The sequence below is a fragment of the Microcaecilia unicolor genome, chromosome 7 (genome assembly GCF_901765095.1).
Source record: "Microcaecilia unicolor chromosome 7, aMicUni1.1, whole genome shotgun sequence".
Taxonomy (NCBI): Eukaryota; Metazoa; Chordata; class Amphibia; order Gymnophiona; family Siphonopidae; genus Microcaecilia; species Microcaecilia unicolor.
The window spans coordinates 129,869,143-129,885,327 of NC_044037.1; the positions used below are offsets into that span (position 1 = coordinate 129,869,143).

General features: G+C 39.1%; 1 protein-coding gene across 3 annotated transcripts in view; it reads left to right on the forward strand.

Annotated features, from left to right (window-relative positions):
* Positions 1–16,185, forward strand: part of COL6A2 (collagen type VI alpha 2 chain) — a 479,211-nt gene that overhangs the window by 121,560 nt on the left and 341,466 nt on the right. The gene's annotated exons all lie outside the window — the stretch shown is intronic.

Genomic DNA, 16,185 nt, shown 5'->3' on the forward strand with positions numbered 1-16,185 from the left:
GTACATTTTCTTTGTTCATGTCTAGGATTCCAGAGGTAATTGTTGTGAATGTATGTGTAGTGATGGGGTGGAGGGAGGGACTCTAGCAGCACTGCGATTGCTGTACTGATGTTATTTGAGTCAGTCACTTGTTTGGTGACATTAAGAGATGATAGTTGTCCCAGGAACAATGAGAAGAGGCACAAGTCTCCTTGAAGTGACAACAGGAGATGATAAACTCCCATCTCACATAGTGATACCCTATTTGTCTTTTTAGTATTTTTGCTAGGTGTGCTGAGGAGATAGCCATGATGACCATAGCAAGCTTTAAGTTGGTAACAATAAAGATCCTATGTGCCAAGATCAGTTTGACAGTAGCCTGGGCAGTGATTGCTGGCTGTGTTTGTGCCATCATGATTGCATTCATGGTGTTGATACTGCAGTTGTGCATATAATTTCAGTATAATGAATCTTTCTTGGCACTGGTAACCATACTTCCAGGACTGAGACCTCCAAATGCATGTGTTGCAATTGAAATAGAAAACCTTGCAGTTGCTGAGTGCAGAAATGGTCAAAACAGGGAGAAATGAACATGATAGACACCCCTGAAAGTGCCTTGGGACATCTCTATAAGCATACCTCCTCCAGAGAGAAGGAACATCTCATCCTACCTGTTTTGCTCTATTATGTATGCTATACAGGAAGGAGCCTTTCACCGATTCCGGCCCTCAACACCCATAAAGCAATTTTATAAGTGCGCTTGTATGAAAAGTATATCTCTGTGTGGACTTTTTGAAGTGAAAGCATGCACATAATTTCACTTTGAAAATTATCCTGTACATTTATGTTAATACCTGCTTTGCGAGGTAGACACAGGAAGGGCAGTTCTGTAAAATGGACACTAATATTTACTTGACCATGCTTCTCCTATGCTGTTTAAGCTGAGGGCCCTGTTTACTAAGCCTCGTTAACCGTGTATGTGCCTACAATATCCCTGTAGGCACCTATACAGTTAGCACGCATGCTAATTGTAGGCGCGTTAGAAATGCTAATGCACCTTAGTAAACAGGGCCTTAAGTGTTTTCCTGCTGCATACATACATTGTAAATATTATATTATGCCTAAATAGGGACCACTGGTGAAATATTCTGATTCTAATGTTGTATTACCACGTGGTGTTCAAAATATTCTGCTTCCAACAACTGCTGCTGTAAATCACACTTGTTTATTCTTACTTTTATTAAGAGGACCTCAGATCTTCCCAGCTTGGCTGTTCTATTCAGAACTCTTTTGCATAATACTTTCTTACATGCGCTCAAGCTGTTTTCTGGAAGTATTTATTATCACCGGTCCTATATTTGCTATCAAATTCTTTCAGAGGTCAGGATTCTAAATCACTGAAAAAAACTCCCACTCGGAGAAAAACCAGTGATTCCTGCCCTCTGAAACACAGCTTCCCCTTGTGTCAAGCAGAATATTTTCTGCAACTGATTCTGTCCTACATTTACATTTAAATAGGGTTAAATGCAGTGCTCAATCTCACAGCTTTTTGTTTGTAGGATCTCTATTCTCCCCAAACATAAACAGTCTGTACTTAGCTTCAGGGTATTCCGTGAACCGCCAGCTACAAGCTGTTCCGTGAACCACCAGCTACAAGCTGCATGTCACTGCTTCTTTCCTCTTTCCCATTATGATGTATTCTGATTCCTTCTGTCCCTTCAACAAGAACGTCTCGTTTCGCTGCTCTCACTGCTGCGTCAGGAAGGAAACACTATCTCTGACATCCTCCTTGCATTTTTTCAAAATGGCCGCGGTTTTTGTAACAAACGCTCGAGCTTGTTCTTATCCAATCAGCTATTCCATTATATTTAAAGGGCTATTGCTTTCACTTCTAGTACTTGAAAATCAACTTTCTAGAAAAACGCTTTCCATTCTACATTTTTATTTAAACCATATGGTTCTATTGTGTTGTACTGGTAAATTAGCTTTTGTTCTTTTTGCCATAATTTTGATTTTATATCCCCCCCTCTCTTTCCCTGTTGTATCTGTTCAATCACCATGAATTTCAGTTGATCAAATGTGTGTCCTGTTGTAATGCAATGCTGTGACATTGGTGCTTCCGGTCTTCTATGAGTTATGCCATGTCTGTGTTCTATCACTCTTGTCTTAAACTTTCGTGAAGTGTGTCCTATGTAGATTTTTTCACATGGACATACACAGGCATAGATCACATTCATGGACTCACAATCTGTGGTTCCTCTGATGGTTAAGCTTTTATTTCCATTATTCCATATTAATTGAGAACCTTCAATCATATTCTGACATACACTGCACCTTCCACATTTCCTGTGGATTCCCAGTTTCTGTTCATATTTCGACCACACATCTGAATTACATAATGTATCCTGGAGATTAGTGTTTCTGCTATAAGATATCATCAATCTCTGATCTTTGAATTGCTCTTTTGTCTGTAATATCTTCCAATGTTTTCTAATGATAGTAGCCACCTTCCTAGACTGGTCATTATACTTGAGAATACAATTTAAGTCAGTGGTCTGATGTTTTATTTTTGATCTCAGAAGCCAATCCCTATTGTTATATCTTGCTCTCTTCCGAGCTTTCCGCACTATTTTTGATGGATAACCTCTCTCCAGCAATCTCTTTTGTAATTCCTCCGATTTGTCATTATATACTTGAGTGGAATCACAAATTCTCCGATATCTCAAAAACTGAGAGAATGGGAGACTCGTCACCAAATGTTTAGGATGCATGCTGTTAAACGCCAAAAAAGAGTTTCTATCAGTTGGTTTAGTGTAGATGTTTGTGCGAATTGTTTTTCCTTCCTTGTGCATCCATATATCCAGGAAATTCATTTCAGTTTTGTGTATCTGATATTCAAATTTAATTGTCGCATGGCATTGGTTCAATTCCTCTACAAATAACCCGAACGCCACTTCTGTATCTTCCCAAAGTACAAAGATATCGTCTATATAACGACCCCAGTATTTTACCTTATTAAATTTTTGGGACTTATAGATGAATCTTTTTTCGAACCCTGCCATGAATAGGTTAGCTATCGAGGGGGCAAACGTGGCCCCCATTGCTATTCCTGATGTTTGCAGATATAATTTTTCATCAAACACAAAAAAGTTGTTTTCTAATGCCAATTTTGTTAATTGGCATAAAAATTCCGACGGAACTTGCCATGGCCTGGCCCTTGATTCCAAAGCTTCCTGTACTGCTTCTAAAGCTTCACATTGAGGAATAGAGGTATACAGTGCGCATACATCCAATGATGCTAATATTGTAGTGTTGGAAAGTTCCACCTTTTTTATTTGGTTCAAAAAATCGGTGGAATCTTTTATATATGCCGGTATTTCTTCCACCAAAGGACGCAGAAAGACATCTACATATTGGCAAATACGTTCTGAGATAGAATTACGTGCTGAGACTATAGGTCTTCCTGGAGGTCTTTCTAGGTTTTTGTGAATTTTTGGGACTGTATACAAAATTGGAATCTTGGCCTTAAAATGAGAGAGAAAATTATTTTCTTTAGATGTCACAAATCCTGCTTTCATTGCACCTTTTGTCAAACTTTGCAGCTGGGCTAGAATATCCAATGAAGGATCCTCCTCCAGAAGTTGATACGTGGATTCGTCCTGTAGCTGGCTGTAAATTTCTTCCATATAATATTCTTTAGATAAGATAACTATGGCTCCGCCCTTGTCCGCACGGCGGATTACTATGGAAGGTTCTTTTTTTAGCTGTTGTAAAGCTTTCCATTGTTTAATTGACATGTTGTGCCATGTTTTCTGATGCTCTTGCTCCATTTGTTCAATTTCCATAAGCACCAATTGCCGAAATATTCCAATCGTGGGATCTATGGGCCCTGGAGGCGTCCACACGCTCCGAGCTGCACAGTTTGAAAATGAATGCCGTGAATCTTCATTCGTGCCAAAATATGTTCTTAACTGTAATACTCTAATGAATTTTTCAAAATCCACACGAAATTGAAAAGGATGATGTTTCCTGGTAGGTATAAACGATAGACCATTTTGTAACACTGTCATCTCTTCTTCATTCAAACTATATTTTGATAAATTTATTATATTGAATCCTCTCTTCGGCGGGTACGGGTATTGGGGCCCTGTATGTTTGTGGACCCCGACCTCTCGATCTTCGCCCCCCTCGATCTTCGCCTGTGTATGTCCATGTGAAAAAATCTACATAGGACACACTTCACGAAAGTTTAAGACAAGAGTGATAGAACACAGACATGGCATAACTCATAGAAGACCGGAAGCACCAATGTCACAGCATTGCATTACAACAGGACACACATTTGATCAACTGAAATTCATGGTGATTGAACAGATACAACAGGGAAAGAGAGGGGGGGATATAAAATCAAAATTATGGCAAAAAGAACAAAAGCTAATTTACCAGTACAACACAATAGAACCATATGGTTTAAATAAAAATGTAGAATGGAAAGCGTTTTTCTAGAAAGTTGATTTTCAAGTACTAGAAGTGAAAGCAATAGCCCTTTAAATATAATGGAATAGCTGATTGGATAAGAACAAGCTCGAGCATTTGTTACAAAAACCGCGGCCATTTTGAAAAAATGCAAGGAGGATGTCAGAGATAGTGTTTCCTTCCTGACGCAGCAGTGAGAGCAGCGAAACGAGACGTTCTTGTTGAAGGGACAGAAGGAATCAGAATACATCATAATGGGAAAGAGGAAAGAAGCAGTGACATGCAGCTTGTAGCTGGTGGTTCACGGAACAGCTTGTAGCTGGCGGTTCACGGAATACCCTGAAGCTAAGTACAGACTGTTTATGTTTGGGGAGAATAGAGATCCTACAAACAAAAAGCTGTGAGATTGAGCACTGCATTTAACCCTATTTAAATGTAAATGTAGGACAGAATCAGTTGCAGAAAATATTCTGCTTGACACAAGGGGAAGCTGTGTTTCAGAGGGCAGGAATCACTGGTTTTTCTCCGAGTGGGAGTTTTTTTCAGTGATTTAGAATCCTGACCTCTGAAAGAATTTGATAGCAAATATAGGACCGGTGATAATAAATACTTCCAGAAAACAGCTTGAGCGCATGTAAGAAAGTATTATGCAAAAGAGTTCTGAATAGAACAGCCAAGCTGGGAAGATCTGAGGTCCTCTTAATAAAAGTAAGAATAAACAAGTGTGATTTACAGCAGCAGTTGTTGGAAGCAGAATATTTTGAACACCACGTGGTAATACAACATTAGAATCAAAATATTATATTATGCCATATATTATTTGAATAGTTTTACTGCTGGAATTGCCTATTGCTTATGTTTAATTTATTCTTACTGTACACCGCCTTGAGTGAATTCCTTCAAAACGGCAGTACATAAATCCTAATCAATAAATAAAAGTCACCTGCCATCTGGAGTACACTATACAGTGGAATGCCTTGCCCTTACTTTCTCATACTTCTGTTTGTGGCAATGTTACTTCAACTCCCCTTTCTGAAAACTCAAAGAGTTCAATTTTCATGAAATGCCCATTCAAAACATTGCTACAGACAATATGGTAAGCCAACAATGGTGAGAATACTATTTTCTCATATATCCTACTGACCACCATCATGGCTGCAAGCCCACATCCTAGGCCAATACTTTTATATGGGCCTTAACAGAGACCCCTCCTATGGCTTTGCATCTGACCCCATACTTCCAAGTTAAGCTGTAGACAGAGCCAGTCCTGACCCTAGCTAGGGAGAGACAATGATATCCATACCTGGCTGGTTTCACCACAGTACAACCAGCCTCTGTGCCAGAGATGACTACACTTTAGGCATTTGTAAGCAGAATCTGTGAAGCAATGGGGATGGATGCACTGACATAAGGTAAGCTGATGGTCTGTAGCAGTGTTTTCCAACCCTCTCTTGGAGGCACACCTAGTCAGTTGTTTTTTCTTGAGGTGGATTTGTATACATTAGAGACACACTTTTTGTTAATCCTTCTAATTCACAAAACCCAACTAGATAGGTGATTCTCTATGAAGAAGTTGGGAAACACTAGTCTAAAGGAAAACTGTACTATATTTTGATGACGCTTGAATTATAAGAACATTAATAGCAGAAACACTGATTTTCTTTTTGACTGATGATATATCCATCTGAAAGTTGGAAGGAGTGAAAATCTCAGCTGATGGGGCAATTGAGATTGAAAAATCAGTCACACAGGATGACAAAAAGTGCATGCTTCAGTGATCAGGAATACTCTTAGGTGTGTGATCTCTGCCCCATCTTGATGCTGCTATGGGGCATGATTGTGTTCAGCAGCAAGAGTGGTAATATGAGAGGGTGCTGCTGCTGGAGTTAGGGGTTGTAGCTGTGATGGAAACTGGGGGAATGGTTGTGTCTGATGTCATTGCTACAACTCTAAGAGACATAATCAAGATCTGCATGAGATCCAGTTTTGGCGCTCTATCCAGGATAGTGCTCATTTTCTTCCCTTCTGCTCTGCTGGACTCTGCCTTTTAGATTGCTTCTTTGCTTTCCCCAGGCTCTTTTTGTCTCTGTGATTCAGGCAACGGAGTGTAGTAGCCCCTTATGAACAGAAAGAGATACAAAGTGAAGGGTCACATTAATATGAAAATATATTTTCTCTTTAATGTATTAAATCAACACCCAAAGCTCAAAGGAAAAGAATTAGTACTCCTGTAAAAGAATGAAGAATGAAAAATACAAGAACAGTATTCAATAGATATGTAAAATTTATGGGAAAACATAAACTTCACCTAAGATTTTACTGACTTCTGCTCCATAAAGTGAGGACAGATGGCTAAAGAACTTCTTCTGGTAGCTGGTACTTCAGAGATAATTCTGCAGCAGATTAAGATGCCATCTTCCCAGAGTTCTGGGTCTGGGAATCTGTACAATCTAAAATAAAGGAGAAGAAGTTCTTTCCGGATTAAAATTAAAATAAACTAAAAGATGTGCAATATAGGGAGAAGAAAAAAAAACATAAAACTATACAAAAACAAAAGAAGAGTGGTGGTGAAGAGCGGTGGTGAAGGCAGTTAGCTTGGCAGAGTTTAAAAAGGGGTTAGACGGTTTCCTAAAGGACAAGTCCATAAACCGCTACTAAATTGACTTGGGAAAAATCCACAATTCCAGGAATAACACGTATAGAATGTTTGTACGTTTGGGAAGCTTGCCAGGTGCCCTTGGCCTGGATTGGCCGCTGTCATGGACAGGATGCTGGGCTCGATGGACCCTTGGTCTTTTCCCAGTGTGGCATTACTTATGTAAAAAGCTCCCTCCCTTACTGCATAAAGGGATCTTTTTACTAAGCAGCGGTAAAAAGTGGCCTGTAGTAGTGTGGGCACGTGAAATTGGCAACATTGAGCTATTTTTTTTTACCACAGCTGGGAAAATGCCTTTTTTAATGGTGGCAGTAAATGGCTGTGCGCTAAAATCAAAACTAGCACGTGGCTACTACCAAAGCCCTTACCACCACCCATTGACCTAAGGGCTCACACGCTACTTATGCGGTAATCAGGCAGCATGCACCAATGTGGTTACACTGCCGATTACTGCCAGGAAGGCCCCCTCGGTAGAAATTAGAAAAATATTTTCTAACATGGAAAACAGCACACCAGCTTCAAAACTACCACAGGGCACCCATGCTACACCTGCATTAGCCGTACCATTGCTTAGTAAAAGGACCCCAAACTGAAGAGGGAAAAGAATAAACAAAGAAAGCTGAGGACACACTATACATGATATAAAGGGGAAGTATACATTATGCTTTAGATTGTAAGCTCTCTTTAGATTGTAAGCTCTTCTGAGCAGGGACCGTCCTTATTTGTTAATTTGTACAGCGCTGCGAACCCTAGTAGCGCTCTAGAAATGTTAAGTAGTAGTAGTACTTATGCCTGCCAGCTCAACCCAGGTCAAACAAACAGGACATTTTGTCTTAGTTTTGCCCCATTATATGCAAGGCATTGTAGATCTGATTTTCTTAGAGAAATTAATGGATAATCAGAACCATAAGTCCAGGTATGCCATAAGGCTAGACCAGCCTGCTTGGTCACTTGAATGTTCTCAATAACCAAGGGGCCTTCATTTACTAAGCTACGGTAAGGACTAACACATGCTTACCACAGATTAAAAAGCATTACCGTGGAGCGTGCTCAAGGCATCCCGCAGTAATTTTGGGATTGGCACACACTACACGCTAAAAAATAAAAAAAAATTTAATTAAAATTTTTATTTATTTTTTAGCACTGAAAGGGTGTGTTTGGGGGGTGGAGAGTGAGCGCAGCTATGCTAATCGGTTTGCACATGGGTATTTCCAGACGCTAACTGATCAGCACAGGACTAGCCTGTGAGCCCTTACCGCCTACAAAATAGGTGGCAGTGAGGGCTCACATGCTATTGGAGAAATTAGCATGTGGCCATTATTGGAAAAAAAATCTACCTTTTACCGGTAGCGCTAAAAGTGGCCTCAGTGTGCCTCAGTGGCCTCAGTGTGCAGGAAAGACCCGTTTGTGAGGCTGCTGCAGGCCACTTGATAAAAGGGCCCGTCAATGAAATAAAATGAAATGCAAATATATTCAAGATAATTCAGAATATTAATTCTTTGAAATGGAAATAAATAGAAATATATCAACATAACATGTCCTTGAATAAAGTACACGCTCATGCGAAGGCCCTAACACTGCTTGATGAATTTCCCCCTCAATGCTAAAAAATGCATGGTCATGCATTTGGGTTGCAAAAACCTGAGGAAACGATACCATTTAGGGGATGAAGAACTTTAGTGTGTGCAAGAGGAGTGGATCTTGGGTGTGATCATATGTTATAATCTTAAGATGGCCAAACAGGTAGAAAAAACAATGTCAAAAGCTAGAAGGATGCTTGGGTGTATAGGGAGAGGAACGGTCAGTAGGAAAAAGCAGGTTTACAAAAAAAAATCATAAAATCTATTTTAAAATGAAAGTTTATAATTATTATGACAGAGAAAAAATAGTGAGAGCAGATCCCCTGTATTGCAGCCAAGGGCCTTGCATCTAATGTTGGATTGGTTAATGGCTGTGAAAAAGTTTCCATTTACAGAGGAGTTTTTCTGACCAGTGATTATAACTCATAGCTTGAACCTTTACTAAGTGATAAAAGCATAGATCTATTAAAGTTTTGAGGTCTTTCTTTCCTCTGACTGTATTTATTTATTTATTTATTAGGATTTATTTACCACCTTTTTGAAGGAATTCACTCAAGGCGGTGTACAGTAAGAATAAATCAAACATGAGCAATACGCAATTACAGCAGTAAAAATATTCAAATAACAATACAAAGTATGGCATAGTATACTACTTACAACGTCAACACATGGAGGGGCATAATTGAAAGGGATGTCTAAGTTTTGATGAGGACGTCCTCACAAAATGTCCCCATCCAGGGGCGGGGAAACCCATATTTTTGAAACAAGATGGACGTCCATCTTTCGTTTCGATAATATGGTCAAGGACGCCCAAATCCTGAAATTTGGTCGTCTTTAGAGGTGGTCATCCCTAGACTTGGTCGTTTCTGATTTTCGGTGATAATGGAAACCAAGGACGCCCATCTCAGAAACGACCAAATGCAAGCCCTTTGGTCATGGGAGGAGCCAGCATTTCTAGTGCACTGGTCCCCTTCACATGCCAGGACAGCAGAGGGCACCCTAGGGGGGCACTGCAGTGGACTTCATAAATTGCTCACAGGTACATAGCTCTCTTGTGCGCTGAGCCCCCCAAAACCCACTACCCATAACTGTGCACCACTACTATAGCCCTTACAGGTGAAGGGGGGCACCTAGATGTGGGTACAGTGGGTTTGTGGTGGGCTTTGGAGGGCTCGCTGTTTCCTCCACAAACATAACAGGTAGAGGGGGGATGGGGCTGGGTCCATCTGTCTGAAGTACACTGCACCCACTAAAACTGCTTCAGGGACCTGCATACTGCTGTCACGGACCTGAGTATGACATCTGAGTCTGGCACAAAATATTTAGAAAGATGTTTTTTGAGGGCGGGAGGAGGTTGGTGACCACTGGGGGAGTAAGGGGAGGTCATCCCCGATTCTCTCCGGTGGCCATCTGGTCAGTTTGGGCACCTTTTTGTGCCTTGGCCGTAAGAAAAACACGGCCAGGTACAGTTGTCCAAGTGTTCATCAGGGACGTCTTTGTTTCTTTCGATTATGGATTGAGGACATCCTAGTATTAGGCACGCCCAAGTCCCGCCTTCGCTACGCCTCCGATACGTCCCCTTGAACTTTGGCCGTCCCAGCGACAGAGTGCAGTTGGGGATGTCCAAAATCGACTTTTGATTATACAAATTTGGACGACCCTTTGAGAAGGACGCCCATCTTCCGATTTATGTTGAAAGATGGTTGTCCTTCTCTTTCGAAAATGAGCCCAAATATGTAATTGATAGTAAAGAGTATAAGCAAAGGTGAAACATATAGATAGGTAAAAGAGTAAGAAGAGTTAGAATAAGGTGACTAATTTAAAGAATGGTGCACATGAAGTCAGATAGATGGTTAAATATTATATCAGCTAGGGTAGGAGTGGATAAACATGTCTTGCTGTACTATGTGCAGCCCATGTCACTCCTTGTGTGTGTGAGTGAGACTAACAAGTTAGTTACTTCTTCCATTAAAGGCCTGGTTGAAGAGTCAAGCTTTTACTTGCTTCCTGAATGAATGAGTCCACTGGGTTTTGGCAAACTACTTTGGATCAGGGGTTCTCAACCCTAGTCCTCGGGACACACCGTCAGGCTCATTTTCAAAAGAGAAAAATGTGTTAGAAGTGACATAAGTCTGCATTTGGATGTTTTTCTCACAAAAACGTCCAAATCAGTATTTTTGAAACCTATTTTTAGACGTTTTTCTATGAAGTCTGTCAGAAGTATGTCCAAATCTCAAAGGGGTGTTTCAGGGGTGTGTTCAGGGCAGTTCTTGGGCATTCCTAAAACTTAGACGTTTTTCAGCCATAATGGAACAAAACAAAAATGTCCAGGACTAAAACTTAGTTGTTTTGAGCTAGACCTGTTTTTATTATGAATAAGGCACAACAAGATGCCCTAAATGACCAGATGATCACTGGAGGGAATCAGGAATAACCTCCCCTTATTCCCCCAGTGGTCACTAACCCCTTAAACAAAGTAATGCAGAAATGACCTGTGACTAATTGGGTAAATCTATACGAACTCTTACTGAACACTGGTCAATAATAATAATAATAAGCTTTTCAAAACCTCTCAAGGTTTTTTGTGTTCTTAGTTTTTTTTGTTTTTTTATCAAGGAGAAAACCCTCAGAAACCTGATAGATTTAAACAAACCGTAGGTTTGCAATTACGGGGCCGCCGTTTCACCCATGTGACTTCCTCAGGAACATGCACTGTTATGCGGCTTCTAAAGATTTTCAGTTATCGCTGTATCAGCAAGACGGGGGCCACCGTTTCACCCGTGTGGCTTCCTCAGGAACATGCGCTGTTATGTGGCTTCTAAAGATTTTATTTATTTATTTATTGCATTTGTATCCCACATTTTCCCACCTTTTTGCAGGCTCAAAGTGGCTTACAATACATCATGGATAGTGGAAATGAGAGGGGAGTAAACATTTGGTATTACAGAAGGGCTTTGGGTTGCATGGTAATGGAATACATAGTAGTAATATAACAGAAGGCATTATTAACATTTCTGGATATATGTTTCACATGTTTTGATCTTTGTGGTATGTCTTGTCGAAGATCTACAAAAGAGTACAAAATTGTGATTACAAATCCCATTGTAGATATAGTTTGTTTCTCCAAAGTTAGAGTACTTACTTTCAGTTATCGCTGTATCAGCAATATGGCGCTTGCATGTCACACGCCATTACCCTTTAAATAGATTGATGTCATCAGCTGATCTTAAAGAGACAAGTCTCTGTCGTGTCTGCTTAATAAAATACATGCCAATCTATTTTACTATTGAGGCCCTTAGGGTCTAACGTGTTCAATTTGAACGTCCATTTGGCTTTTCTTTGCAATTTCCTGTTGCCTCCTCTCTGGTGTCTTCCTTCTATCTTGTCTACAATACAACATTTGAGATCTTCCAAAGAGTGTTTCTTTTCAATGCAATGCTCTACTAATGGCTCCTTTAAATTTTTTCTATTGATGTTGGATTTATGTTCTAGCATCCTGATCTTAAATGCTCTAGTTGTCATCCCCACATACAATTTGTCGCAAGGACATTGGATGACGTATACAACATATTCAGTTTTGCAATTAGTGCAATGAGTTAGAGGATATACGCGATCATTCTTTATATCGTTAAAGATTTTAGTCTGTATAGTTATTTTACAAATTTGATATGTACCGCATCTATAATGCCCCATAATTTTTGAATGTATTCCAGCTGGTGTTGTCAAAGTTGCTGGGCTTAACTCTTCCTTTATTTTTTTTCCTCCTGCAAACACTATTCGCAAATTGGTTTCCTGAAAGGTGGGATTACTTTGCATAATCTCCCACCTACTCTTCATTATCTTGGTTATTTCAGGGCTTAAAGAATTATATTTCATAACCATGACACATTTCGTTGGATTTTTCTTTTGTACTCACACTTGATAATAGAAATTCCTTGTTGTTGTTATATTTTCCTCTTCTATATGCCTTCTTTAAAGTGTGTTTCGGATAACCTCTCTTCAATAATTTGTTAGATTTTTAGCTTGTTTTTTGTACATGTTCTCATCTGAACAGATTCTGAGAATTCTTAACATTTGTGAAATGGGTAGACTGTTCTTCAATTGTGTGGGATGACAGCTGTCATGATGTAAGAACGTGTTTCTGTCAGTAGATTTCTCATATACTTTAGTTGAAACTTTTTCATTTGAACATCTAAAAAGTGAATGGAAGTCGCTGAATATTTCATTGTAAACTGTACTTGATCATTGCAACTGTTCAACCATTTATGGAACTGCATTAACTCATTTATTGTACCTCCCCACAGCATGAAGACATCATTGATAAATCTCCACCATTTGTGGATTTTGCATATAAATGGTGAGGCTTCAATCCATTCTTTCTCAAAAGAGGTCATGTATAAATTGGCAACTGAAGGTGCAAATGCTGCACCCATTGCAACTCCACTCTTTTGTAAATAAAACACTCCATTAAATAGAAAATAATTTCCTTTATGGCTATTCTAGTTAAAGCCATGAGAAAATCTGTCAGTATATGGTAACAAGAGATATAAAATCATTAATGAATAAATCTAGATAGAAGAAAAGGAGTCCACGCAACTTAACTAAAAGTGAATTTACTGCAATGCAGAATTTAAAAGGAGACTTGGACATCATAATTTAAAAAGGTGATAAAGGAGGCGTGATCGTTGTGCTAAACAAGGAAGATTACATCAAAGAAGGTCTCCAGCAATTAGAAGATAAAAATGCATATAAAAAATTAGCGTTGAATCCCAGCAAGCATTTGCAGTCTCAGATCAGGCAAATTACTGCAAATGGATTGCATGAGGGCTATATTACCCCTAAAGATAAAAAATATTTGGACCGTTTTGACCCTGTGGTACCGGTGATGTATTTTCTCCCAGAAGTGCATAAAAACACGCTTAAACCACCAGGCAGACCGATTCTTTCGGCCAGACAATCAGTCTTAGAACCTTTATATAATGTTCGTAGATGTCTTCTTAAAACAAGAAGTCTCCAAAAGTCCATCATACATCAAGGACATGACACATTTTCTGCAAAAAATCAACGAAATAAATTGGGAATGAAATGATTTTCTATTAGTAACCTTAGATGTTAACTCACTATATACGTCCATCCCTCAAAATTATTATTATTATTATTTGTAGCATTTGTATCCCACATTTTCCCATCTATTTGCAGGCTCAATGTGGCTTACATTTGCCGTTATGGCGATTGCCATTTCCGGACTTCAGATATGCACATGATTTTGCAATCAAGTGCGTAAATGAATCAAGTGCGTAAAATGAAGCACTAAATGTAGTAAAGGAGGTATTAGATTCCAGGGCCTGACCTCAAATCATACCGACAGATTTTCTCATGGCTTTAACTAGAATAGCCATATAGGAGAATTATTTTCTATTTAATGGAGTGTTTTATTTACAAAAGAGTGGAGTTGCAACGGGTGCAGCATTTGCACCTTCAATTGCCAATTTATACATGACCTCTTTTGAGAAAGAATGGATTGAAGCCTCACCATTTATATGCAAAATCCACAAATGGTGGAGATTTATCGATGATGTCTTCATGCTGTGGGGAGGTACAATAAACGAGTTAATTCAGTTCCATAAATGGTTGAACAGTTACAATGATCAAGTACAGTTTACAATGAAATATTCAGCGACTTCCATTCACTTTTTAGATGTTGATCTCACTATTCAAATGAAAAAATTTCAACTAAAGTATATGAGAAATCTACTGAGAGAAACAAGTTCTTACATTATGACAGCTGTCATCCCACACAATTGAAGAACAGTCTATCCATTTCACAAATGTTAAGAATTCTCAGAATCTGTTCAGATGAGAATATGTAGAAAAAACAAGCTAAAAATCTAACAGTCAAATTATTGGAGAGAAGTTATCCAAAACACACTTTAAAGAAGGCATATAGAAGAGGAAAATATAACAACAGGGAATTTCTATTATCAAGTATGAGTACTAAAGAAAAATCTAACGATATGTGTACCATGGTTATGAAATATAATTCTTTAAGCCCTGAAATAACCAAGATAATGAAGAGTAGGTGGGAGATTATGCAAAGTAATCCCACCTTTCAGGAAACCAATTTGCGAATAGCGTTTGCAAGAGGAAAAAAAATAAAGGAAGAGTTAAGCCCAGCAACTTTGACAACACCAGCTGGAATACATTCAAAAATTATGGGGCATTATAGATGCGGTACATATCAAATTTGTAAAATAACTATACAGACTAAAATCTTTAATGATATAAAGAATGATTGCGTATATCCTCTAACTCATTGCACTAATTGCAAAACTGAATATGTTGTATACGTCATCCAATGTCCTTGCAACAAATTGTATGTGGGGATGACAACTAGAGCATTTAAGATCAGGATGCTAGAACATAAATCCAACATCAATAGAAAAAATTTAAAGGAGCCATTAGTAGAGCATTGCATTGAAAAGAAACATTCTTTTGAAGATCTCAAATGTTGTATTGTAGACAAGATAGAAGGAAGACACCAGAGAGGAGGGAACAGGAAATTGCAAAGAAAAGCCAAATGGACGTTCAAATTGAACACGTTAGACCCTAAGGGCCTCAATAGTAAAATAGATTGGCATGTATTTTATTAAGCAGACACGAAAGAGACTTGTCTCTTTAAGATCAGCTGATGACATCAATCTGTTTAAAGGGTAATGGCGTGTGACATGCAAGCACCATTTTGCTGATACTGCGATAACTGAAAGTAAGTACTCTAACTTTGGAGAAACAAACTATATCTTCAATGGGTTTTGTAATCACAATTTTGTACTCTTTTGTAGATCTTTAGAAGTCACATAACAGCGCATGTTCCTGAGGAAGCCACACGGGTGAAACGGTGGCCCCGTCTTGCTGATACAGCGACAACTGAAAATCTTTAGAAGCCACATAACAGTTGCATGTTCCTGAGGAAGCCACATGGGTGAAATGGCAGTCCAGTCATTGTAAACCTTCGGTTTGTTTAAATCTATCAGGTTTCTGACGGTTTTCTCCTCGAAAAAACCCCCCACAAAAAACTAAGACCACAAAACACCTTGAGTGGTTTTGAAAACCTTATTATTATTATTGGTCACTAACCCCCTCCCACCCCCCAAAAAATGTGATGAAAAGCATTACTTGCCAACATCTGTGCCACCCTCAGATGTTATTCTCAGGTCTATCAGAATAGCATGCTGGTCCCTGGAGTAGTCTAGTAGTGGATGCAGTGCACTGCAGACAGGTGGACCCAGCCTCCTACCTCTCCCTACCAGTCTGCTAAAAATGCTGGCTCCTCCTACATCCCAGTGGCTTGATTTTGTATGTTTTACACTTGGACACTTTTTTTTTCCATAATGGACCAAAATAAAACCCCAAAACCTTCCATATCACAATACGTTTAAAATACAAAACGTCCATAGCATTTTCAATAAAAAAAGTTAGACGTTTTTCTTTTTAGAA